The sequence below is a fragment of the Ursus arctos genome, unplaced genomic scaffold, assembly GCF_023065955.2.
Source record: "Ursus arctos isolate Adak ecotype North America unplaced genomic scaffold, UrsArc2.0 scaffold_28, whole genome shotgun sequence".
NCBI classification, from domain to species: Eukaryota; Metazoa; Chordata; class Mammalia; order Carnivora; family Ursidae; genus Ursus; species Ursus arctos.
Window position 1 is genome coordinate 18,922,268 of NW_026622963.1, and position 27,789 is coordinate 18,950,056.

The following is a 27,789-nucleotide window of genomic DNA, read 5'->3' on the forward strand; positions in this document are numbered from 1 at the left end:
GATCACGCCCTGAGCCAGAGGCAGACGCTTAACGACTGAGCCACCCAGGCGCCCCTCTTTTTTTCTTTTTTTGAGAAAAGATCCTGTATTCGTCCTGAAGGCTGCATGGGTTATAAGGCCATCTGAAGGATGCCTATCTGTTCCCAGAATTGGGTGGGAGCTTCTTGGGAGGATGTGTTTCTCCCCGAGCTCCTGCTGCAGATGGGAACGCCCATCATGTGTTCTGTAGGAAGCGCTCTCATCATGGTCAGTTGCACAAGAGCTGGGGAGGTCCTGCAGATGTCACCTCTCATACAAGGATGTCGATAAATATTATCTGAAGTCAACAATATATTCAGAAATAGAGTTTAAAACGATTATTTAGAGGGGTTGCAATAGCCACCAAAAGAATTAGAGTTGGAAATGATGAAAAATATAGGCAGCGGAGTGGGAAAGTCTGGATCAGGGAATGGAATGTGTCTTTTCATTATAAGCCCTTTCCTTATTTGATTACTTAGTCTGAGTGAAGGAATTATGTCCTTTCTTTAGAGCCTCACAGCAGCCAGTGACTGGACCCATGTGTTGGCTTACCTGGTAAGGCTGAGACAGAGGTGTCTGTCCTCAGGTGGGTAGGGCGGGGATGGCAGCCACAGCGTAAAGCATCCATCAGCACGAGGCAGGCAATGAGAAGTGCTCAGTGATCAGCGGGGTCATAGTACCTGGCACTGGGGTCACTCCTGATGAAACCTCAGTAGTGAGCAATACATTAAAGTGTGGTCCTAGCCAGGTGTCACTTGCATCTTGACAGAGCCTTTGTTGTCTTATGTCAAAGGCATGGGGACTGGGGCTTTTCTAGCCCATGGAGGGGCTTGATGAAGGAATTTTCACTTTGGGGCCTCTGGACTTTGCTTCAAGCCTCCATATCCCACCACCGGGGTTGGTTGGGAAAGACAGCGCCTGCTATCTTCTTTGTTTTAATAGACCGTTTGGGGAGCAGTTGTAAGTTCACAGCAAAATCGAGGGGAAAGGTACAGAGATTTCCCATATACCTGCTGTTGCCCACAATGACAACCTCTGTCATTGTCAACATCCCATTAGAGGTGCATTAGTCACAATCGGTGAACCAACATTGTCACATCATTATCACCCATAGTTCAGAGTTCACACTGGGGGTCACTTGATGTTGTACATTCTATGAGTTTGGATAAATGTATAATGTGTGTCCACCATTAGAGTATCATACAGCCCAGCAGAATTTGTTTCAGCCCCCTAAAACCTGTGTTCATCCCCATACCCCTGTGACTCATGGCAACCCCTGATCTTTCTGCTGTTTCCATAGTTTTGCCTTTTGTACAATGTCATGCAAGTGGAATCCTACGGTATGTAGCCCTTCCTGCTTGGCTTCTTTCATTTGGTAGTAGGCGTTTGAAGTTCCTCCCTGTCTTCTCATGGCTTGACAGCTCATTTCTTTTCAGTGTTTAATGATACTCCCTGGCCTGGGTGTGCCAGGGTTTATCCGTTCACCTCCTGAAGGATGTCTTGGTTGCTTCCAAGTCTGGCAGTTATGAAGAACACGGCTATAAACATGCATGTGCAGGTTTTCCTGTGGCCATAAATTTTCAACTCCTTTGGGTGAAATACCAAAGAATGTCATTGCTAGGCCGTATGGTAAGAGTACTATGTTCATTTTTCTCAAGAAATTAAAAAAAAAAAAAAAAAAGAAACTGTAAAACTGTCTTCCAGAGTGGTGGCCCCACCAGAAACGGACGAGGGTTGTTTTTCTCCACATTCTTGTCAGCCCTTGGCAGTGTTCCAGATTGTGGCCATTCAAATAGGTATGTAGTGGTATCTCACTGTTGTTTTAATTTGCATTTCTCTGGTGACATATGATGTGGGGGATCTTTTCATATGCTTCTTGACCATCTGTATATCGCCTTTAGCGAGGTGTCTGTTCACATGTTTGGCCCGTTTTATAATTGGGTTGTTTGTTTTCTTATTGTTGAATTTCAAGAGTTCTTTTATGTTTTGGATAACAGGCTTTTATCAGATACGTCTTCTGTAAATATTTTCTCTCAGTCTGTGGCTCTGTCTTTTCATTCTTTCGACAGTGTCTTTCACGGAGCAGAAACTTTTAATGACGTTCGGCTTATTCTTTCTTGTGTGGAATTTGCCTTTGGTGCTGTATATAAGCAACGTCCTCGCCAATCACAAGGTCATGTAGATCCTATGTCATCTTCTTAGTGAGTCTTAAAGTTCTGTGTTTGGCAGTTAGGTCTAGGACACATTTTGAATTCGTTTTTATGAAGGAGGAAGTCTGTGTTCGGATTCACGTTTTTGCAAGCGTATGTCTAGTTCTAGCGCTATTTGCTGAAAACACTCTATTGTATTTGCCTTTGCTTTTTTGTCAAAAATCAATTGATGATTATTAACGTGGGTCAATTTCTGGGCTCTGTAGTCTGTTCCATTGATCTATTTGTCTGTTCTTGTCACCACTACTGTATTGTCTTGATTACTATAGCTTTGTAGTAAGTCATGAAGTCTGGTAGTGTCAGTCCTCCAACTCTGTTCTTCTTTAATATTGGGTGAGCCCATCATTTTCTCTTGTAACACTTATCCCATCGCACTGCAGTGATTCGCTTTCATAGATGGCAGAACCATGGCTGGTTTCAAGAACACCATCTTTGGAAAGTCTATATCGCAGTGAAGCAATTTTTCTCTTTTCATTGTTGTTATGTAGCTGCATCTGTTTGAAATTTTACTTTTATATCAGTTCTGTCTAATAGTGTATCTGTGGGATGCCTGGGTGGCTCAGTTGGTTAAGCATCTGCCTTCAGCTCGGAAGGCAGTCATGGTCCCAGGGTCCTGGGATTGAGTCCTGTATCAGGCTCCTTGCTCAGTGGGGAGCCTGCTTCTCCCTCTGCCTGCCGCTCCCCCTCCTTGTGCTTTCTCTCTCTCTCTCTGGCAAATGAATAAATAAAATCTTAAAAAAAATAATAGTGTATCAGCTTCAGAGATCGTTTGCATTCTATTAACTGGGCTTGATATGAAATTATTTAAAAATTAGAACATTTTGAGTTTCAAGGATCGTTAAGTCTTGATTTGGGGAAATATCCCAGTTTCATAAATGTGATTCTTTTCCAAAAAGGAGGATCACTATATGAATAACTTACATTTTCTGGTTTTCCAATAAGAAACAGTGTTTCTGGTTATAAATGTTAAACATCTTTTAGGTTTTGCAATAAGAAACACTGATTAAGTGTGTTAAAAAAAAAACCGTAAAGATGTGATTTTGATTTTGACTTCATATAAATACCTTCTGGAACAGAAGGTTCTCTCTTCGTGGGTTCTGCAATTTTGATTTGGAAACTATGCCGCATTGAGGTCTGATCTACGAGCGAAGAGCCTGTGAGTGAATGGTTTGAGTTCTGCTGGCTGCCTTCTTACTCTTTATCTAGGGAGAGTGGATCCCAGAGAAGGACAATAGCAATTAGGTCTTGTTGGGAAGAAGGAACACAGCCACCAGCACTGGACCATTTTGCTTCCCCTGAACAAATAAGATAGCGTGATGCCGGCGTTTGGGGCTTGCATGGGGCTGGGCGGCCGCGGCTCGCCTGCTGGCCTGCGTGGTGGAGATAAGGTGCCCAGACCTATGCTGGGGTCAGGGAGGGCGTTGAATTCACTGCACTTCCCTGCATTTCATTTACATTTTGGGGGCTAATGATATTGTTCCGTCAGGAGCTGTATATGGGTTCTTTTTCTTTCTTCAATTTAATAGAGCTTTTGAATCAAAATACATCTTGCTTAAGCCATCCTGAAATGTTTCACGTTTAAGAAAAGACGAAAAGGCAGTTGCCATGATGCTCCCCTCACCCCCCACCCCCACCCCCACACCGTGGCCCAGTGGACAGTCCCCTCGACTGCTCCAAGCCCAGCTGAAAATGGTTTCTGATTCTCATCAGAAAGGGAGCTGTAACAGTGCAGATAATAGATGCATGTTAGCTTTCGTGATGGAAGGGTGGAAAGAGATGCTTCCTTGTTACTGCCATTCCAAGTACAATAATGAGGCTGCATATTTGCAGCTCGCTGCTGAAGCCAGACGTCACCAGAGTCATTTGGATTCGTAGGAAGTTGGAACATATTGTTTTAAAAGAGATTTCAAGAGCATCATCTTTGGAAATCCTATATAGCAATGAAGTGGGGTTTTTTTCTTTTTTCAGTCTGACCTCTATAGCCGTATCTGTTTGAATTTTTCATCCCATATCCATTCTCTCTAATAGTGTATTTGCCTGAGCTATTTTGAGTTCTATTAAATGGGCTTGATATTAAATTATTTTAAATACTTTTATTGCCACTCGGAAGACATGGAGGTATTCCTAGTGTTCGTATTTGGGTCATGGAGATGCCACTTTGCCTCATTTTGTCACATGTAAGAGCCAGGCTATTTCAAGGAAGGGCCAGAGGAGAGACTTTCTATTTCTGAGAATATGCTATGGATTAGGAAGCATGGCTTATTCAAAGATTTGTCCTTTTATGCTTTGAAATCTGAAATGGAGAAACTGGGGCCTCGGTGACGTGGAGATTTAGAATCTATGATGGGGCTAATGAGGCTTTTGCCTTCCTTCAGGACTGGCTTTTTTTCCCCCCTGAAACCACATCCAGCCCTAGACAGCACTGTGAAGATGAAGACTTCTCTCTCAAATAAATCAATAAAGTCTTTTTAAAAATAATAATAATAAAAAAAGGGGTGCCTGGGTGGCTCAGTTGGTTAAGCATCTGCCTTTGGCTCAGGTCATGATTGCAGGGTCCTGGGATCAAGCCCCTCATTGGGCTCCCTGCTCAGTGGGGAGTCTGCTTCGCCCTTTCCTGCTCCCCATGCTTGTGCTCTTTCTGTCTCAAATAAATAAAAACAATCTTTTAAAAAAGGAAAAGATGAAGACCTCATGCAAAGTCCCGAATTCCAAGCTGCTTGCCACTTACCCGGGCAGGAGTGGCGTGAGGAGGCTGGACGGCACCGTCCAGGGACTGCCCCTCTTTTCTCTTCGGATTCCCTAGGGACGAAAGAAGAGCTGGCCTCGTTTCTGCCAGGCGCTCTCATCCAGCTATTGGGAAATCCTCTCACACTGCAGGGATGTCAGAGGACAGGCCCCTGGTCCTAATGCCTCCTGATTTTTACCCTTTGTTCCCTGGCCTTTTCCTTGAAGGTATCTTGTGTGTGTATTTACTTTAAAATGCACATTTGAAAACTTGTAAGGAAACAATTTCAAGGACACATCACATCCACCCAAGTATCCACTCATTCACGATGCGGCAAATACTTACTGAACACCTCCTGCCAAGCACCGCGGTGGGCGAGCCGGGGGCCTCCGTGCGCCGTGGAGCAGCATGCCCGTGCACAGCAGCACGGTCTGGGGCAGGGACTGCTGAGTTTTGTCGTGGATCAAGCAGAACGCGTCTGCAGCACAGTGTGTGTGTGTTATGTACACGGCCTGAACGCAAGAACTTCTGGACAGCCAGAGGCGGGCCTGGGAGGCCTGCTTGATAACTGAATTGAAAGCATGGGGGTACGCCCCCTCCTCATGCAGCGATCCGGTTTGTGTGGGACACCAAGGCCTTCGCATCTGTCCATGTCTTCACAGTAGCCCGAGGGCTGGGCAGGACCGATGGTGGAGGCTGGGGCCTCAGCTGGGGCGGGTGATGGAGTTACAGAAGCAGATAGCATGGGGCAGCCCCCACCAGGTGGGGCTCACATTCTAATCTGGGGATGTGACATCTAGGTAAACGCGTGGCTGTGCCCATTAGCTTTGGCCTCCTTTGTGGGGAGCCCCCTCTCCCCTCGCCGGGCTTCAGTGACAGGCTGCAGGACGGTGGGGGCGCACTTGGACCCTTCTAGAACACAGAGTCTTAAACATCCGTCTGCCCTGGTCCTGCATAATTATGCCAGCTACGTGGTGTTCCTCCTCCGTGTGGAGGTCCTTGAGGAGAGAAACTTGAGAAGAAACTTGTGGTTTTTAGAAACTATTTTAGGTTTCCATTGTGTGTTGTCTGAGAATTACTTATAGGCTTTTTAATGATGTGAGAGTGCCTCCTCGGAGAGGTGGAAGACAGTTTCCTTGCTGCCCCTCTGGGTCGCCGTGCCTGGCGTGTTGTGGATGAGACGGCTGGAGCTGGCAGTCGGCCCCACCACATCCGGGGCCTCCGTCCCCCCTCCATCGCTCCACACCCTGCAGAAGCGGCTCACTTCCAAGCACGGTTTGTGTGACAATTTAATTGTTATTTGGTGGCTTCAAAAGGGAAGCGGGCTTTAAAAGATCTGTTACACGGGAAGAGGTGTACGTTTGCTTTTTAGTCTAGGAAGGATTTGACATGGCAGCAGAAGTTTTGAGCAGGTTGGGGGTTTTGGGCCATCTTGCGGCAGACTCCCTCCGGAGGGCTTTGTTCTTCTGTGGACTCCCACGGGGCCTGCACCGCGCTGTGGGATGAGATGTGCTGCCCAGATTTCAGGAGGGTGTCTGTTGTGACAAGCTGCTTCTGCTCCCCGGGGCACTTTCACTCAGGGACTCTGCGGGTCCACCACCTGCTCCCCTCACAGCTCAGTTCTCACGCAGGGCTCTCCTTTGAGCTCTTGCCCCGCCTCCCCCTCCCCAGGGAGGGTGAGAGAAAAAAGGTTACAGACACTTGGGGTCTGCCCTGACCCTGTGAGCCCCTTCGCAAGCGCTGTTTTGGGAGGCGGAGAGGCTGCTCATTCTCTCTGCCCAGAGAGTGGGCACGCCCTGTGTCCTGAGCGGGTCGGCCGCAGTGTGGGGTAGGGGTGCTGAGCGGCAGCGACCCCGCTGTCGAGCCCTGCCGGGGCTGAGCTGGTCCCTGCTGCGTGCTCGAGGCCGCCAGCCTCCTGTGTTCCCCAGTCCTGCACACACCCACGCACACACCACCCACATCCACACACGTATCACACGGACGCTGTGTACACACATGCACCCACACCACCCGTACACGCCACAATGCCACACACACACACACACCAGCCACATTACCCACCACACACATCCACGCACGTATCACACATACACCATGTTCGCACATACACCCACACCACCCGTACACACTGCAGACGCCACACACACACGTACACAGCACCCACCACACACGTCCACACACATATCACACATATCACAGGGACACCATGTACACACATACACCCACACTACCCATACACACCGTGGACGACACACACACACACACACACACACACACACACACTGCACACACCACCCACATCCACACACGGACACCGTGTACACACATGCACCCACACCACCTGTACATACCGCAGACGCCACACACACACACACACACACACACACACACGCACACACCAGCCACATTACCTACCACCCACATCCACGCACGTATCACACATACACCATGTTCACACATACACCCACACCACCTGTATACACTGTGGACGCCACACACACACACATACACCAGCCACACACACCCGACACACACAACTTAACACATTCACGCACACACCCGACACACATAGTAGCGCGTGAACCACTCAGGGAATGGTGCTGAATTCTCTGCTTTCCCCCCAGATTGATACCCCCGTGTCTCCCACTGTTCTGGCCTAGAACATCTTGGTCCCCCAGGTCCGCAAGCCCCTGTGTTCTTTCTCTCTTGGGTCACTGCCTCCCCTTGTGGTTTTGTTATCTCTGGGCTTGCCCTGTCATGTGTGTGGATGTCTTATCATTTGGGAGCTTTGCGTCTCTGCTCCAGCGACTGTCTTCCTGAAGACACTCGACTCTCCTCGGTTCTTCCCTGACGTTCAGGAGCGGAGGCTCCTGTGGGAAGCCCCGGCCCCCCTTCCCGCCCATCTGTCCCCTTCCCCTAGGTCATTTCTCTTACTGCAGACAGCTCCCTAACTGTAATGTGAAATCTTGGAAGGCACAGACTGTGGCTTTCATTACGGTGCTGGTGAATAATAAATGTATTTGGGTTAAAGACTCAACCAGTACACATGCATTTAATAAGTTAAAAGTGAACACCCCCTCAGCCTCCCCTGTTTCCACTCCCTTCCCCAGAGGAAACTGCTGACAAGCATTTGGTCCTTTCTGGTCTGTTCCGTATGCCTTTGCAGCCATACGTGAACTTGCAGATATGTATGTGTTTTCTGGGAGCTTGATGGATCTGTACACATACGCCCACCCTCTAGCTGTCTTACCATTTTCACTCCCCCATAGGCCGTAAGATTCCTCTCTGTCCGTACGTATCGGTCTACCTCTTTTAGAAAAAAATGCCTCGAAGTATTCCAGCATGTGGACTCTGCCATAATTTATTTAACTGTTCCCTCTTTATGGGCACTTAGGTTGTTTCCAGTTTTTAAAATGATGGCTGCAATGAAAAATCCTCATACAGACATCATTTCAGATATATGTGAGTCCTTCTGGAAATGGCGTTGCTGGATAAAAGGATATGCAGATTTAAATTTTTCATAGGGAATGCTGAATGGGTTTTCTGAAAGGCTGAAGCCTTGGGACTCCTCCTAAAGAAATAAATTTTTTAAAAAAGAGAAAACCAGCCAAAAAAAGTAATTCACAACCAACAACCAAATAAAGGGAGAGAACACTCTCTTAGGCCATCAACTGGGAAATACAACAGCCTGGAAGAGGCCAAGGACATGGGCTAAAGTTTGTATCTTCTCTGAGGTTCCTTTGCTGTCTGCACACTCCCTGCCCACCACCCCTTCCCGCCCAAGAAAAAGCAATCTGGGGGAAAGAAGATGAACGATCGAAACCCTGAGAACTTACTGACATTCCTCAATTTGACGAGCGGGAGGCTGTGATGGCGGGCTTTGGGTGGGGGGGGTGCTCCTGGAGCTTACTGGCCCTCCGCAAAGTCAGGAGAGACCCGGTCTCCAGTAGGGTGCTTCCCAGGTCTGTCTGCATTGCATTCTGGGAGAATCCCGAAGCTTCCTCTTCCAGTGGACCCATTAGCTCCTCGATGGCATCCATGCTTATATTTAGCCCTCTGAATCTCAACCATTATATCGGGGGGAAAAAAATCAACAGTCTTCATGCTTTTCAGCAGTTTTAGGCTTACAGAAAAATTGAACAAAGTTCAGAGTTTCCATTTGCCTCCTCACTCCCAAACCCCCACTTTCCCCTATTATTCACATATAGTGTGAATACAGCGTGTTAGTGAGAATTGATGAGCCCATACTGATATATTATTGTTACTATTAACTAAATTCGGGTAAGGCTCGCTCTTCGGGTGGTGCATTCCATGGGTTTTGGCAAACATTTTGACTCAACTAGTTGTGTTCTGGTCTTGTTAGCTTCCCCTTATTTTATGACGATCCATTGGTGATAGCCTTTTGAGTCTTTGCTTCCTGTGGCATGGGGGAGGGCCGGGGTGCTGAGGGCCTGGCTCATTTCTGGGGACTGGTGCTCCCGTGGTGTCCTGGTCCCTCCAACTCCCCCATTCTGACCCTCCTGCGGTCTCAGTCTCCTTGCTGCTACTTCCATCCACCCATCCCAGCACAGCTGCCCATTGCTTCCGGGCCATCGTGGGGCAAGGAGGGGCTGGCAGACTTAGCTGCCCTAATTGGTCCCTGATTACTCAGCTCAAATAATAGTCATCGTCACTGGGAGCCTCTGCAAAATTCCAAACTGGCAGTGAGGTGAGGCAGGATAGCCTCTCTGCCTGGAAGGAAGCCCCCATGCTCCTCTTCACTGGTTTTCTCTCCTTGTTCCCTCTTGGATTCTGTATTTGGTGTTTTGTAATGTAGTCTTTTACCTGGGTGGGTGCGGGTGTGTGGGCGGGGTGGGGGTGCGGGGCCAGGCTTTGGAAGCAGGAAGCAGGAGGGCCGCTGCCCGGCCCAGTTGGCCCCGTGGTGGTGGGGAGTGGGTGGCAGCGGGGCGTTCCGTGGGGGCTGATGCCACGGCACAGTGGGAGGACACACGGGCCCCTGTTCTGCTGCTGTGGCCTCACACGTGTGCCCAGGGACGTCAGTGTTCCCGTCCCCTGCTGGCTTCTGGGGAGGGCATGAATAGAGAGGAAGGTGGGGAGGGATTTGAAGTCTTTTCTGCTTGAGAACCAGCATGTTTTTTCGTTGGAACAAGAAGTAGCCTGGAGGTGAAATAGGCTGGTTTCCACAGTCCTACGGGGGTGGGGTGGGGGTGGGGGTGGGGAGGCTTCCCTAATGACATTCTTCCAGCTGTGGTCATTCAGAAGGCAGAGCCTGTGTCCCAGTTTGTGTGCTCGGTGGGGATGTGGCCCTCCTCCCCAGTGGCCCCAGAAGCCCCTGTAGCTGGAGGCCTGGGTGGGGAAGGCAGTTTCCCCTTGAGTCACACATGGGAGCTGGATTTCTGGGTCCCACCGAGGGGGCCTTCACTCACCCGCGGCCCATGCCTGGCACCTTGGAGGAACTGATGAGTGAGCTGGTCCCAAACATGCTGTGGGCCTGGTGGGTGGGCTGCAGCTGAAGTGCTCAGACCCTGGCTGAAGTGGCCACTCTGCCCACCTGGCCGTTGGTCTCCCTGAGTGAGCATCTGTCTGGGTGTGTGTCCTGGGGACAGTGCTGATATCGAATCAACATTCAGGGGGTCGCCACTGAGCACTACGCTAGGTGTTGTGGTAGGGGAGTAGTTCATGGAGCACAGCAGGGGGAAGTGCAGGCATTTCCACCACAGCAGGTGTGGTGGGCCATGATGGGTGCAGGGCAGGACAAGGGGTTCGGCCTCGGCTGAGTGGGACATCATGGAGGTCAGGCCTGGGGTGTCCGGGGAACAGCAAAGAGCCCGTGAGGCAGGGGCAGAGCACATGATCGGGGGGAAGCCCAGAGGGCTTGGAGGTCGGGAGTGGCGGATTTTCCTGCCATCCTGAGAAATTTTACTCTGAGTGGCAGTGGGCTGTTGGAGGGGGAGGTTGAGGAGCAGAGGACATGATCTGACTTATGATGTAAAAAAGTGTATAACAGCTTTATTGAGATATTGACATGCCATTCACCCCTTTAAAGTATACAGTACAGTGTGCTCACTGTGTTATGCAATTATCACCAGCATGTAATCCCAGAACATTTCCATCACCTATACCCCTTAGTGGGCATCTCCCATGTCCCCTCCCTACCCCAACCACTTCAGTTTCTTTAAGCGAACATTTTGTTGAAGTATAACTGTTGTGCAGGCGTGTGCACACATCTTGGATTGAATGTTCGTGTCCCCCCAAATTTCTTGAACTTAAGGCCCAATCCCAGTGTTAGGAGTGGGACTTTTGGGGGTAATTAGGTCATGAGGGTGGGGTCCTCATGATGGGATTAATGCCTTTATAAGAAGAGGCCAGACAGCTCTGTGAGGATATCCACTACATGAGGACACAGCAAAAAGTTGGCAGTCTGTAACCCAGAGGGGGCTCTCACTAGAACCCGACCGCACTGGCGCTATGATCTCGGACTTCTAGCCTCCAAAACTGTGAGAAGTAGATTTCTGTGGATGCACTACGCAGTCCGTGGTACTCTGTTTTCGTGGTCCAAGCTAACAGAGACCCAGAGTACGTAGCTCCTCCCGCATTGTGTGGAAGGACCACGCTTGCCACCAAGGTAGGGTGCTGTACAGGGTGAGGGTTGCAGCAGGAAGCCCCATGAGGACGCACAAGGTCATGGAGGCCGTGGCTGGGTGGCATGGTGGGGAGGACCAGAGCAGGTGGAGTTCTGGAAGCATCTGAAGCTCAAGCCGATACTGTGTCCTGGTGGCTCAGAGGTGGGGTCAGAGAGACCCCAGCTGGGCAGTGAGTCGTAATCAGCTGGGAGTCGGGGAGGCTGTGGGGGGTGCTGGATCTTTTGCAGGGAAGACTTGGGCACGTTTGGACACGCTGAGCTCGAGGTGCCTGTTAGACATGCATTGGAGGTGCTGAGAGGTGGGCAGTGAGTGTGGACTTCCAGAGAGCTCAGATGGAGTTACACGCTGAGGAGTGGTCAGCTTAGATGGGTCCCAGTCCCTGGTCCTGTACTAGGTGTCTGGCACGTCAAAGGACAGCCCACCCAGCCACAGCTGTAAACTGCTGAAATCCTGACGGGCCGAGGGTGTGGTCCCGGGGCCTCAGCTTCCTGTGGTGACCCAGCCAGAAGGCAAGGCTTCAGTTGGGGGGCTCAGTACCTATTTCTAGCATTCACTTGTCTGGGGATCCAGTCAGGTGCCAGATTCCCCCAAATTTCCCCCCACATTCGTATCCAGCAAATTAAGAATACTTCCCATAGTATGCAAACATTTTAGTCCATTTGGAGCATTTTTACACAATTAGTGGAGTTTCCATCATCTTACACTGTTCAGTCATACTGAGGAAATTTTTGTGGTAGTCGAAGAGAAGGGTCCTTTTGGCATAAACAAAATGATAACACTCTTAAAAGCTGGCCAAGTGTAAAAATATACCTAAAAAGTGCTTAAATGTGACCGCATCATCACATCCTGCATTGAATGCTCCGTATGCCCAGTGCCCAGACAGAAGACGGGACAGGGGCACGAGAACAGAGAGAGTTTCAGATGTGCTCACCCCAGGGTTGGGGCCCCGGCTTCTCCCGGGACTTAACTCTGCCACCTTGAGCAAGTCACTCGCCTTTCCTTAGCCTCTCCACCGGCCTGCTAAGGCAGGATAAGAATAGAATTCCCTCAGGGCTGTCGTGCGAACTCCCCAGGGTGAGGCTGCGTACTCACTGGCTTCCCTCCTGCTGGGCAGATGGGCCTGGAGTCATTCCTGGAGGGAGGGCCTTCCCGGCTGTAGTTTGAGGACAAGGGGCCCCCATCCCAGGACAAGGACCCTCCACCCTGGCCCAGCGGGTTGAGTTGGTCCCGATCCCTCTGCCCTAAACCATTGTGTGCCCCTCTGCTCTCTCTGGGGGGGGGGGGGGCAGGGCTTGCTGTCCTTCTGCACACCCCCCCCCCCCCAGCATCCCTCCCTGACCTTGTGGTCTGTTCCTTCCAAAGTCACCATTTCGGTGCCTTTCACAGTGGATCCTGATATTTTTTACTCCAGACACTTGATGGGGTGGCCCTGCTGCCTTTGGAGCCCGGAGAAGCACCTAAAATGGCCTTTGTTACGTGCACCAGAGCAGAGCGCCTTCCCAGGGACAGATGTTCCTGGAACACACCTTGGTTCCCAGGACTGTGTGAAAGGGGTGAGGCCCTTGAGGTGGGGTTTGAGTTTTTGTGAAGGGGAGTGGGTCCCCTTCTGCCTTTGTCCTGGTCATGGGCCCCACCTGAAAGCACAGCCCTACATCGCGCCCCCATGTCTGGTCTTGCAGAAGTGGCCAGCCTAGACTTTCCCTCAAGCCAGTGCCCAGCATGGTCCCCCAAAGCTGGGGAGCGCCCCTCTACCTGGCAGCTGGCAGCTGTGGGCTCCTTCCCTTAGGACCTGTTTCCTCATCTGTGCCCTGGAGGCCCGGCCCTGCAAAGGATCGGAGCATGAGGGCTCAGGCTGGTGCTCATTTCGCAACACACCTTGCCCCTCCTGGGAAAGGCAGGGGAAGGGGGTGCCTGGCTTTGACTGGTTTGTCTGTCGTGGGTTCCATCAGGGAGCCCGGCTGATGGGAGTGGGCTCTTGTCATCCAGTCATGGACTTGAGCCAGGAAGACCGTTCCAGACCCACTGTTCCACACCATGATGTGATTAGTTCCTTCCATCATAAGAAGAGCTTTTTTTTTTTTCCACCTGGAAAATTATGGTGAACCTTAGTGTTTCCTGTCTGCAAAGTGTTCTTCAGAAGACCTCGTAGAACTCACGTTAGATCAGTAAGGAGAATTCTGAAAGAGTATTGAGAACAGAGCCATTAGATAGGTGACTACTGAATTCTAGTTCCTTTCATTATTTTGCTTAAAATTCGAGTTCCTCCCCATCTTTTCAGGGCTGCTGTCCCCGTTTCTCGTTTCCCCCATCCCAGGGCAGCCTCAACTTGCAGGTGTTGCTTCAGAGGGGTCACAATGCTTGCTCACCCCCGGTTGGCCCTGCTCTAGGCGGTTTGGTGCATGTTAGTGCTCCTCCTCCTCCCAGAAGCCTGTGGAGATTTCTGAGGTTCCCCCATGTTCTAGACAGGACAGGAGAAGCCAGGGGAGTTAAGTAGTTTGCTGGGGTTCTCAGGAGCCAAGCCCGGGTAGTGTGGTTCCAGATGGGCTCCAAACCCCTGCACAGTGGCCCCTGGGGTGCTTGTGGCCAGCCTGGGGTCCAGGCCCTGTGCCCACTGCTCCTGGGGTTGTGGTCAGGGCTGCAGACTACAGCAAGGCCTAGGGTGTGGTGTGGAGGGTCTGTGTTACCCTCTGAGCCTCGGCTCCTCACCTGCAAGAGGAAAGGCTGACCTCGTGCTTCCAGCCCTGGGCTCTCGGTAGCACTCTGGGGGGGCTTATTTGGAGGGGACATTTGGACCTAAGGAGGACTTCTTCTTCCTTCTGGGAAGCTTGAAAATGCTGGAGTCTCGTCATCATCGTGTGGGGTGGAGGGCAGCGCTGCGTCCTGGGCTGCTGGGTGCTGCCTGTGGCAGGCACATGTCCCGCTCTCCTCCCAGGTGGAGGATGGGCTCATGCATTCATCTCACACATTTTTATTAAATGTTGATTGAAAATCCCTGCTCTTAGAGAGCTTACTTTCCAGTGAGGGAAGGCAGGCCATAACCAAGGTAAATGAAAGAAATATATCACATATTACACGGTGGTAATTGCTATGGAGAAGCATAAAGCAGAGAAGGAGGCCAGGAAAGGCTAGGTGGGTGGCATTGCGGTTTTAAGTAGGGTGGTCAGGGAGGATGATGTATGAACGAGAGCATGGAGGAGGGGAAGGAGGGAGCCATGTGGACAGCTAGGTGACTGGCCCATGTAAAGGGCCTGGGGTGACATCTGTCTGGTGTGTTTGAGGAAAAGCAAGGAAGCCAGGTGGCTGATGGTAGAGATATAGAGGGAGAGGTCATGACGGGTGGTGGAAGAGATCATTTGGGCTGGTGCACCGGCACTAGATTAGAAGGGGCTGGCGTAGAGGTAACAAGCTGTTAGGAGCCACTGCAGTCCTACAGGGGATGGAGCCTCGGCCCAGGCATCAGTGGCCATGGGAGAGCAGTGCTGGGAGTCTGTGTTCACTTCCGAGGTGGAGCCAGCGTGGTTTCCTGATGGCTGTGAGGACGAGGGAAGGAGAAGGGCCCAGGATGGCTCTGAGGCTTTGGCCTAAGCAACCTGAAGGAAGTAGCCATCAGTTGAGATGGGAAGGCTTTGGGGGACAATAAGAGCAAGTTCTCCCCATCCCATGCATCAGGGGACCCACGCTTGGCTTCCCAGGCGGACACTAAGAGCAGCCCCCCTGATTCTCTGGCCGTTGGAGATAGAGGAAACATGAAGGGCTTTTGGACACTGACTAGGCTGTGCCAGGATACCTGCCAGGGCCGTGTGCCATTTGCTTGAGGGCTCTGAGGAGGACATGACTGCCCCTGGCTGCTGTTTGCCACCCAGAGGCTGGACCGTGTCTGTGCAGGGCAGAGCCTCAGGGCAGGGCCTTCCAGCCTGCACATCTGGGGCCCAGCCCCTGGTCTGTACGTTCTTATTTCTGTCCTTTCAGACCTAGGTTTTATCTTTTTGCCTTTTCAGATTCTTCTTTTTTTAAGTTGAGGTATAATTAACATATAACGTTATATTAATTTGTAGAGCAATGATTTGATGTTTGTATGCAGAAACAATCCCCACATTAACAGCCATCGTCATGTATAATTACAAAATTATCTTTCTTGTGAGGAGAGCTTTTAAGGTTACTCTCTTAGCAACTTTCAAATATGCAATACAGTGTTATGAACTATAGTCATCATGCTCTTTATTACATCCCCAGGACTTATTTTATAGCTGGGGGTTTGTACTTTTGATCCACTTCATGCATTTCCCCCGCCCCCCGCCCCCCACCTCTGGCATTCTGTTCTCTGCCAGTCTGTTCTCTGTATCTATGAACTCAGGGGTTTTGTTTGTTTCTTTGTTTTTTGTTAAGAGTCCACATATAAGTGAGATCATATGGTGTTTGTCTTTATCTGTCTGACTTATTTCACTTAGCAGAATGCCATTAAGGCCCATCCATGTTGTTGCAAATGGTAGGATTTCCTTTTTTTTTTTTTTTTTTTATGGCTGAATAATATTCTACGTGTATGTCTACAGCTTTTTTTTTTTTCTTTAACACCGCATTTTCTTTATCCATTCATCTGCTGGTGAGCACTTCGGTTGTTTCCATATCTTGGAAATAATGCAGCAATGAACATGGTAGTGCAGGTGTGCTTTGGAGTTAGTGTTTCCATTCGTTCAGATAAATACCCAGAAGTGGAGTTACTGGATTGAATGGTAATTCTATTTTTTCTCTTTTGAAGAACTTACCCGCTGTTTTCCACCATGGCTGCACCAACTTACTTCCCACCAACGGCGCACGAGTTCTCTTTCCTCCACGTCCTCACCGACACTTGTTATTTCTTGTGTTTTTGGTACTAGTGCGTCTGACAGGTGTGAGGGGATATCTCACCGTGGTTTTGAGTTACATTTCCCTGACGATGAGTGATGTGGAGCGTTTTCATGTACCTGTTAGTCATCTGTATGTTTTCTTTTTTAAATATATTTTTTAAAGATTTTATTTATTTACGTTGGAGAACAAGCGAGAGAGAGAAAAGCACAAGGGGAGTGAGGGTCAGAGGGAGAAGCAGACTCCCCACTGGGCCAGGAGCCCAATGCAGGACTTGATCCTGGGACTCTGGGATCATGACCTGAGACGAAGGCAGACGCTTAGTCCACTGAGCCACCCAGGCGCCCACCACCTCTATGTTTTCTGTCTCAGATTCTTTAGGGACCAGGTGGAGAAAGGCCTCGCCGAGCTCACTTGGGTGGTTGAGCTTGGGAACCGGATGTGGTGGGACCTTCCTCTGAGAAGACAGCGGACTGTGTGCGTGGTGGGCTGTGGGAGTATGAGCACCAGGCAGGACAGGGCCAGACAGCCAGCACAGGGAAGGCCTCAGGCAAGAAGTGACTACCAGGTTACAAAGGTTCGAGCTGCCCCAACCCTGGGGACAGGCCTGACCATGTGAGCTCTGCCTTCCAGAGCTTGGCCCTTTTTCTGCTGTCCAGCGTCCCAGTGTCAGTGCGGACGTGGTGGAGGTGGGCGTGACATTGCCAGCGCCGTGCCCCTCCTAGCAGGCCAGGCTGTCCTCTGGCAGTGTCCCCGTGCCAGCCCAGGCCTGGCTTGGCTGTTCACAGCTGTGTCACTCCTTTCTGCCACTCAGCATTTGTTGTGGGGTGGACCACGCTGGCTAGTGATCAGGAGCAGAATGCTAGCATGGGCCTGGCATGCTAGTGCCCACCCGCATGCCTCCCCATATTTTTTCTGGGTTGGGAAGGAATGGTGGAGGGCAGCAGCTGGGAGCTCTGTATTACTCCCAGTCTGCTCATGACCATGGGGATTTATGAGTTGCTGGAGTGTTTTCCTTGTGAACCTTTTCTGGATGAGCCTTGTGAGTGGCTCAGTACAGGGCGGTGTGGGTTGGGGGGCGGGGAGGAGCGGGGAGGGACGCAGTGTCACCTGGGTCCTGCCAGGGAGGGTCATGGCAGCAGACAGCTGAGGTCCTGAGCCTGGCCCATAGTAGGTTGGCCCCGCAGATGGCTTTTGAACGGAGGCTGGACGAACAGCCAAGGAAGACTCCCTGGTTCCCAGGCAGCCGCCCCTCTGTCCCTGCGGAAGGCCTCTGGAGGTGGAGTGTTGCTGAGAAGCTGGCTGTATTTTTAGCCTCGGGGACACGCTGTACGTGGCAGCCTGTGGCCTGTGGCAGTTAACAGGCAGGTTGGTTAAGGGCCGTTTTGCAGAGTAATTATGCAGCTTTGGGGACTGGCAGGAGGCTTTCCGTACAGAATTCAGGGCCAGGGGTCATGGGGAGCAGGGAGAAGCTGGGGAGGAGCTTTTCTGTGGGAACCTCTTCTGAAGAGCTTCATCAGCATACCCTCTGGGGGGTTGCTCAGTGAGTGTCGAGCCTCTTTCTTCTCCCTGAGGGGCTCTGCTTTCCTTCTGGGGGCTCCTGGTTGAGCCCTGCCCCTCCCAGGTTGTCCTGCACCAAACCGATATGGTAACCCCCCTCCACAGTCAGAAACTTTTGGTGGCCTCGTTTGCCTGTGAGGTAACACCGGCCTCTGAGCTGGGCGTTCGGTGCTTGGTATAGTTTCCGTAGCCTGTTTCCTTCCCTTCTGTTGTGGCTGGCCTCTGTGATCCCCAACTCGGCATTCCCATTCCCAGTCCTTTCCCAGTCTGTGTAGTGCCTTGCTGAGAAGAGGGCTTACCACTGAAACTCAGGGATGCCTTTCCCAGTTGGGTTTTGAAGAATGAATAGGAGTTTGTCAGTACGATTCTGGAGGAATCAAAAAGGGAATGACTCGAACAGTGGCATGAAAGGGGTGAGGCACCAGTGGCAGGGGGGCCTTGCGGTGTGATGATGGCTCAGGCCTGGGAGCTCAGCTGCCTTTCAGTCCGTGGTTCAGAGTCAGTGATGTGCCATGTAGTACCATGCCTCCATGTACCCCATTAGTGTCCCTGGCTGAGCTGGGTTGGATCTGCGTGTTATCCGCATGGACAGTGATGCTCTCGTCCATCGGTGTTGGAGTGGGCCCATGGTGAGGGGCGTGGGGTCTGTGTTTGGATTTAGGAGGCCTTCAGCTGGGGGGGTCTGTTCCGTGGACAGGGAACACAGCAGGAGCCATCGACATTAAAGCTCAAGGAACCTTGTAAGTCATGGAGTCAGCACCTTCATTCGACATGGTAGGGAGACCAAGATGCTGATGCTGGAGGTGGGGCCTGATGCCCAATATCTCAGTGCTTCCTTCTTCCTCCAAAATAGGGAAACTGAGGCATGGGTAGGTTCCTTAGTCCTCCCAGGCTGTAAGGGGCAGAGTTAGGATGTGAGCCAGGATGTCTCTCTGTAGTTAGGCTCTGCGCAGAAATCCAGGCAGTGACCCACTCTGGGGTGGCACTGGTATGCAGGCCACGGGCTGAGCGCTGGCGTCCCCATGCATCAGGGAGGAAAAGACGTCACTTGCTCGGGGGATGGCTTGCACTGTGCACCCACGTGTGCACACGGTCGCCCTTTCTTTGAAAAGTGTTGGTTTAATGTATTTTGTAGAATTTCCCCCTACATATGTCACACATGATTTTAAGATGAATAATGCAAATGACACCGAGCTCTGTATCTTGTGTCGCATTTTGCTTCTTTGGAAAACAAATTGGTAATAGAATCTTGAAGAATGTGCTTTATTTCCTATTAGAGCAAGTGAAACCCACAATATTAATGCCACAGGGTTTCCCGTATCTTCCTCCAAAAGGATTAGAGAAATACCTTCCCCACTCTCTCCGCCTGAGGCCCAGCTGCTGGTGGCCTCAAATCGTTAGCTCTCTGTGCTTGCTGACCTTTGGGAACGAATAGGAGGGATCGCTCAAAAACTTGGATAGACTCATGATCTACTTGTAACTCTCTGATTTTCAGAATGTTCGGCTGTTCTGCAGAACGCCAGAGTTCTGATCCCGCAGTTCTGAGCCCCTTTTAACGTTTCGGTGCAGGGAGCTTTTAGCCTCTCTTTTTTTAACGTGGGGTCCGTTGCTCAGATAGAACGCCCGCGTGTTCATAAATGAGCGACTTGCCTGCAGTCCACTGACACCCTGTTTGTACTCTCTTTCGTTTCAGTCTCCGGAAGATTTAAGCATTGCTGAATCCCGTGTGGGCACACCAGCCTTTGAGGCCAGGACCATCCTGCGGATGGCTGAGAGTCCTCTGGGGCCTGGCGACTCTGAGTGAGTAGGACCTGTGGTTGTCATCTCTATGCTGTGCCCCACGTGCCATTGGCATAGACACCTGGGCTCTTGTGCTAAATGGGAGCTGGGAGAACAGTGATGCGTCCCATTGCCCCCACCTCTCTAACAAAAGCTTAAATGCAGCTACACTAAAACTTTTCATTGTTTAACTATGCTTTCAAATTTACCTTCATTTTTAAAAAAAAAAAATCCTTTTTAAAAGTTTTATTTATTTATTTGAGAGGGAGAGCGCCAGCAAGAGAGCAGAAGCAGGGGGAGCAACAGAGGGAGAGGGAGAAGCAGACTCCCCGCTGAGCAGGGAGCCTGATGCGGGGCTCGATCCCAGGACCTTCAATCCCAGGACCCTGGGATCATGACCTGAGCCACAGGCAGACGCTTAACCAACTGAGCCACCCAGCCGCCCCATAAATTTACCTTCATTTTGTGAAAAAAGACGTGAAGGACTGCGGGACATCCCTAGAGGACAGATGGCCGCACAGTAGACTGGGTTTCCTATGACCCTGTCCATCTCCCCGTCAGACCCGCCAGGTCCCTTTCTGCTGCCCTGGTGTTCTGAGTGGCACTGTGCTGCCTCCTTAGGCAGCCCTCCCTTCCTGTTGGAGGGGCCAGGGGCATCCAGGGGAGTGCTTCTCCCTGGGAGTGCAGCCGTCAGAGCCCCAGGATGTGGGCAGGGTCTCCCCAGCTGACCTAGCAATAACAATTCCTGAATTGTTCTGCACTCCAGACCCAGGTGGCCGGCCTGAGGCGCTGCTCTTATAGGCAGGGCCCTCCCCAGGGTCAGCAGGTAGGGCAAGGCAGCCTGAGGTTTGGGTACCACTATGGAAAGTCCCCCCCTTCCCCTGCCAAGTGAATTGTGCAGGGCACCCAGGCTGTGACCGAGGCATCAGACAAGGCTGCGTCTGAGGGTGTGTCACCTGCTAGGAAGTGAGTGTCCCCAGGCCTATATTAGCTTCCCAGGGCTGCCGTGACCAAGTACCACAGACTGGGGGTCTTAAACAACAGAGGCTTATTCTCTCACAGTTCCGGAGGCTGGAAGTCCAAGACCGAGGTGTTGGCGGAATGGCTCCTTCTGGTGACTGTGAGGGGGTTTGGTTCCCGGCCTCTCTTTAGCTGGTAGTGGTTTGCCGACAGTCTCTGGTGTTCCTCGGCTTGTGGCACCGTAATTCTAACCTCCACATGGCCTGCTTGTGGAGGCCTATCTCTGTCTCTGTCTCTGAATCCAAATTTCCACTTTTTATAAGGGCACCAGTCATATTGGATTAGGGCCCACTCCAATGACCTCACCTTCATGTGATCATCTGCAGAGACCTTGTTTGCAAATAGAGTCACAAGCACAGGTACTGAGGGTTAGGATTTGAATGTTATCTTGGGGGCCTTAATTCAACCCATAGCAAGTCTCCTTCTAGGGTAGGGCCCATCTTCCCACTGCCTGTGGGGTCTGGTCAGTGGAGCAGCCCAGCCTCTCCTGCCCAGGGGTGGGGGCATCGTCAGCAGCCATGTGATCATCCCACACGAGCCCTTTTCCTAGCAGGATGCCTCTGTCGCTGTGCCAGGCCCTGTCCTGGGTGCTGGGGAAACGGAGGCAGCTAGGACGCAGCCCTATGCACAGGCGTGCTTACACAGCATTCTTGGCCAGGTCCTTTCTGGCTGAGACATGACATACACCATCTGCCTTCAGACCCCTTCACAGCCCTTTGTTCACTTTTTCAAATACTATTTTTATTTTATCAATATAATACATATACATATTTTGAGAAGTTAAGAGTTCTGTAAGATTTATGAAGAAAATGACAGATTCTTGGCTTCCGCCCTACTGTCCCCGTGCAACTCCTGCCCTATCCTGCTCCCCGTAGACCACCACTTCCAGCTTTTAGCTGTTTCTCCTGGGACTTATCTCCCTATTTGTAAAGATCATGTATGTGCTGTTATGTCTGGACTTCCTGTTGTGGTGAAGATGATTTTAACTCTTAGTTTTCATTCTGTAGGACTGCTCTATTTAATCAATATAGTTATTTAGTAATTTTGGGTTAAATCCTTAAAAATGTGTATTAGTCAGGATAGACTAGATCAGGAGATAGTAACAAACATCCTCTAGATCTGAGAAAATTTGGTTTCTAATAAGCAGGCATAATGTTTATTTCCGTTTCCTGTTCTCCTTTTGTTTTTGAGCAATTTCAAGAGAAGATGCAGAAAGGTTGTAACCCTGTTTCCTAAAAATCAGTAATCGGCCCTGTCACTCTTCAGTTTACTCTGGTTGGCTTTCCACCCTGTCATCCCACCGAGAATTCTTGTCCGGGTCGCCAACACCCAGTGTTGACAAATCCAACACGTGATGCTCTGTCATCATCCTGAGTGCCCCCCCCCCAGCATTTGGATATTGTTTCTCTCTCTCTGTGCCGTGGCCTCAATCTTAGGGGGAGAGTCTCCAGTTTCTCACCATTTAATATGATGTTATCCGCATTTTTTAAAAATTGAGGTAAAATTCCCATAACATGAGAAATTAATCATTAAGCATCTTAAAGTGGATAATTTAGTAACATTTAACGCCTTCCCCGTGTCGCGTATCCATTATAGTTCTACCTCGTTCCAGGTCAATTTCATCATCCCAGAAGGACACGCTCAGGCTCATTAAGCCATCTCTCCCCATTCCCCATCACCCATCCCCCCGACAGTCATCACTCAGCTTTCCGTCCCTGTGGATTTACCTATAATGGATGTTTCCTACGAAATTAGAAATCATATACTATGTGATCTTTTGTGTCACGGCCTGTAGAACTGTGCAAAATAAATGTTGTTTATAAGTCACGTAGTCTGGGTATTTTGTTACAGCAGCCCACATGGCCTTTGATTTGGCATAATGTTTATGAAGTTCACCCAAGTTGTAGTGGGTCTCAGAACTTCATTCCTTTTTACGACTGAGTACTGTTCCATTGTACATTTCTGTACCACGTTGTGTTTATCCATTCATCTGTCGATGGACATTTGGGTTGTTCCAATCTTTTGGCTATTGTGAAGAATGCTGTTTTGAATGCAGGTTATTTGTTTGAATACGTGTTTCCGTCCTTCTGTGTATATACCTAGGACTGGAATTGCTGGATCATATGGTAATTTCTGAGGAACCACCAGAGTGTTTTCCACAGCTACTGTAGTATTTTACATTCTCACCAACAGTGGTTGGGGGTTCCAGTTTCTCTCATGCTTACCAACATTTGTTCTTTTCTTTCTTTTTCTTTCTTTCTTTCTTTCTTTCTTTCTTTCTTTCTTTCTTTCTTTCTTTCTTTCTTTCTTTCTTTCTTTTTTCTTTCTTTCTTTCTCCCTTCCTTCCTTTCTTTCTTTCTTTCTTTCTTTCTTTCTTTCTTTCTTTCTTTCTTTTTTCTTTCTTCTTTCTTTCTTTCTTTCTTTCTTTCTTTCTTTCTTTCTTTCTTTCTTTCTTTCGTTATGGCCAGCCGTATGGGAATGAAGTGGTATCTTATGGTGGTTTTGATTTGCATTTCCCTTTGTCAAGCTAAGGATATTCTCCTCTATTATTAATTTTGTGTCTTTTTTTTAAAATCAAGAATTGGTGTTGGATTTTGTCAAATGCTTTCTCTGCATCAATTCATAAGATCGTGTATGTTTTCTTCTTTAGTCTGTGTGTGATGGCCTACATTAATTGCTTTTCTTATGTTGAACCAACATTACATCCTTGGAAGACATGTCACTTGGTTGTGGTATATAATTCTTCTCATAGATTGTTGGATTCTATTTGCTAATATTGTGTTGAGGATTCTTAAAGGTGTTCATGAGAGATACTGGTCTGTAGTTTTCTTGTAATTATCTGGTTTTGATAGTAGGGTCATACTGGCTTCATAAAATAAGTTAGGAAGTATTCCTTCTTTTATTTTTCCTTTTTTTTTTTTTTTTTGAGAGAGAGAGAGTGAGCAAACACACATGTGCATGCGAACTGGGGGGTGGGGGGCACAGGGAGAGAATCTTAAGCAGACTCCCTGCAGACCAAAGAGCCTGGTGCGGGGCTTGATCTCACAACACTGAGATCGTGACCTGAGCCAAAACAGAGTTGGGCACTTAACCGACTGAGCCACCCAGGCACCCCATTCCTTCCTTTTCTAATTTCTGAAATAGATTATAGAGAATTAGTATCCTACCTTCCTTAAACATTTGATAGAATTCATTAGAGAAGTCATCTGGGCCTGGTGATTTTTGGGGGAAGATTATTAATTATTGATTTAATTTCTTTAATACAGATAACTGTTCAGTTTGTCTTTCTCCTTGTTTGAGTTTGGTAGTGTATATCTTTTAAGAAATTGGTACATTTTATCCAAATTATCAAATTTGGGGGCATAGAGTTCTTTGTAGTATTCTTTCATTATGTCCCTTTAATATCCGTGGGATCAGTATTTCTTTCATTTCTGGTATTAGTAATTTGTGTCTTCTCTCCTTTTTCTTGGTTAGCTTGGTCAAAAAAACCTAGATTTTTGGTGTGTTGATTTTTTTCCTTCATTTTCCTATTTTCAATTTCATTGACTTATGCTCTTTTACTATATTTCTTGTGCTTAATTTAAGCTTAAAATTGTTCTTCATCTTGTTTCCTAAGGTAGAAGCTTAGCTTATTGATTTTAGGTCTTTTCTAACATATACATTTAATGCAATGCATTTTTCTCTAAACACTGCTTTTGCTACATTCTACAAATTTTGACCAATGATATTTTCATTTAGTTCAAAAAAACATTCTTTTTTTTTAAGATTTTATTTATTTGACAGAGAGAGACACAGCAAGAGAGGGAACCCAAGCAGGGAGAGTGGGGGAGGGAGAAGCAGACTCCTCACTGAGCAGGGAGTCTGATGCGGAACTCAATCCCAGGACCCTGGGATCATGACCTGAGCCAAAGGCAGACACTTAACGACTGAGCCACCCAGGTGCCCCTAGTTCAAAAAAATTTTTAAATTTTGTTGATATTTCCTCATTGACCCATGTGTTATTTAGAATTGTGTTGTTAAATTTGGGGTATTTGCAATTTCATCTATCTCCTGTTAATTGATTTTTGGTTTAATTCTATTCTAGTCTAAGAAAATACTTTCTATGATTTCTATTTTTTAAAAAAACTTATTTAGGTGTGTTTTATGGCCCCGAATGTGGTCTGTTTCAGTGCTGTGATCATAATGTTTGTATCCACCCCACCCCCCAGCCCCCTGCAGATTCCTTTGTTGAAGTCCTACCTCCCAAAGTGATGGTACTGGGAAATGAGACCTTTGGGAGGTGATTAGACAGGGCCTTCAAGATGATATTAGTACCCTTATGAAAGAGGCCTCACGGAGCTCTGCCATATGAGGATACACTGAGAAGTTTGAGCCCCAGAAGGTGACCTGCCCCTGACCATGCTGGCTCTCTGATCTTGCACTTTTAGCTCCTAGAACTGGGAGAAATAAAAGACTGTTGTTTTTAAGCCTCCTAGTCTATGGTATTCTGTTATAGCAGCCCAATGGACTAAGACACTTGGGTGAATGTTCCATGCAAGCTTGAGAAGAATGTGTATTTTGCTGTTGTTAGAATATTCTGTAAATGTCAATTAGATGCAGTTGATTGATAGTGCTGTTCAAGTGAACTATCCTTGTTGATTTTCTGCCTGCTCGTTATATCAGTTACTGACAGAGGATGGTGAAGTCTCCAATTATAATAGTGGATTTGTCTCTCTTTTCAATTCTATCAGTTTTTGCCTCATATATTTTAATACTCTGTTGTTAGGTGCATAGCTGTTCAGGATTGCAATATCTCCTTTTTAAAATTTAAATTCAGATTAGTTAACATATAGGGTAGTATTGGTTTTAAGAGTAGAATTTAGTGATTCATCACTTATGTGTAACACCGTGCTCATCACAATAAATGCCCTCCCTAATACTCATCACCCATTTAGCCCATCCCCCCACCTACCTTCCCTCCATCAACCCTCAGTTTGTTTTCTAAACTTGAGTCTCTTATGGTTTGCCTCCCTCTCTGTTATTATCTTATTTTATTTTAGAATTGTAATATATCCCTGAAGAATTGAATAGAATTATGTATCATTATGTAATTGCCCCCCTCTATCCATGATGATTTCCCTTGTTCTAAAGTCTGCTGTGTCTGAAATTAATATCGGTACTCCTAATTTTCTTTTGATTGGCATTAGCATGGTATATCTTTCTCCATTTCTTTACTTTTAACCTAGCAGAGTGGTTATATTTAAAATGGGTTTCTTGTATACAGCATATAGTTGGGTCTGGTGTTTTTCTCTACTCTGATGTGGTTTCATGAGAAGTCTGCTGTTACTCTTTTCTTTGTTCCTCTCTAGATAAAATGTTTCCCCACTTCCTTCTGGCTTCTTTCATGATTTTCTCTTTCTCTTTGGTTTTTCGCAGTTTGCGTAGGTATTTTTTGGTTTTGTTTTGGTTTTTGTTCTTTTTTTTCCTCAGTATTTATTCTGTTTGGTGTTTTTTGAGCCTCCGGGATCTGTAGTTTGCTGTTATTAATTTTGGAAAACTTTTGGCCATTATTACTGCAAATAGTTTTCCTTCTCCATTATTTCTTTTGACTCCTTTTGATATGCTAGTTACACGTATGTTATATCTCGATATTGTCCCACAGTTCTTTGATGCTACCCCCAGCCCCCATTCTTTTTTCCTCTTTGCATTTCAGTTGGGAAAGTTTCTAGTGACCTGTCTTTAAGCTCACTGATTTGCTCCTCAGCCGTCTTGAATCTACTGATGAGTATTCATTTTCAAGGGCATTCCTCATTTCTATTACAGGTTCTTTTTAAAAAGATTTTATTTATTTATTCCAGAGAGAGAGAGAGAGAGAGTACAGGGAGGAGTAGAGGGAGAGGGCCAAGTAGACTCCCAGCCGAGTGTGGAGCCTGATGCAAGACACCATCTCAGGACACTGAGATCATGACCTGAGCTGAAATCAAGAGTTGGACGCTGAACTGACTGAGCCACCCAGGTGCCACTATGGGTTCTTTTTAAAAAAAAAATTTCTAGCATTGGGGTGGCCTGGGTGGCTCAGTTGGTTAAGCATCCAGCTCTCTCTCCCTCTCCCTCTTCTTCTCTCTCTCCCCCTTGGCAAAAAAAAAAAAAAAAAATAATAATAATAATAATCTAGCATCTCTTTTTGCTTCTTAGACTTTCCATCCCTCTGTTTACATTACAATATGTTCTTCCCTGTTGTCTGTTTTTTCCCATTAGAACCCTTAACATATTAATCATAGTTATTTTAATTTCCCAGTGTTATAATTCCAAAATCTGTGTTATATCTGAATCTGGTTACAGTGCTTGCTGTATCTGTTTTAAATGTGGGCTTAAAAAATATAGATATAGACATCTATGTTTATATCTTTATTTACTAATTTATTATTTATTTTGTCTTCAACATGCCTTATATTTTGTTGAAAGCCAGACATATTCTGTTGGAAAACAAGAAGTGAGGTCATAAGCCTTTCATGTGAGGGTTTATGTAAATCCCATTAGGGGTTGGGCTGTAATATCATGTCTCCTATAGCTGTAGGTGCTGGAAGCATCAAAATCCTCCTTGGTTTTTTCTCCCCTCCCTCGACTTTGGCCTTCCCTTGACACTCCTGGGAAGAAAATCCACAGCTCTTTGAGCCGTCACCCACTTGGTGTCTTACTGGAGCCTTGTCGTGTGGTGGAGAGGTGTAGGGGAGGGAAAGCATTCTGTAATCCTAGGATGAAGTCTCCATGGGGCGCCTGGGTGGCTCAGTCATTAAGCATCTGCCTTCGGCTCAGGTCGTGATCCCAGATCCTGGGATTGAGCCCCACATCAGGCTCCTCCGCTGGGATCCTGCATCTTCCTCTCCCACTCCCTCTGCCTGTGTTCCCTCTCTTGCTGGCTGTCTCTCTCTCTGTCAAATAAATAAATTAAAAAAAAAAAAGTCTCCATCTTTAGGTGGGCCTGCTCTTCTGGGCTCTGACCTCCCCCAGA

General features: G+C 48.3%; 1 protein-coding gene across 3 annotated transcripts in view; it reads left to right on the top strand.

Moving 5' to 3' along the window:
- Positions 1-27,789, top strand: part of APBA2 (amyloid beta precursor protein binding family A member 2) — a 236,067-nt gene that overhangs the window by 25,138 nt on the left and 183,140 nt on the right. For 2 of the 3 annotated variants that reach the window (XM_057303800.1, XM_048222727.2), the window contains exon 2: positions 19,693-19,799. The gene's annotated coding sequence lies outside the window, so the exon portion shown is untranslated. Of the gene's footprint in view, positions 1-17,561; positions 17,808-19,692; positions 19,800-27,789 lie in introns of those variants that run through there. The other variant, XM_026510323.4, reaches the window with a different exon arrangement.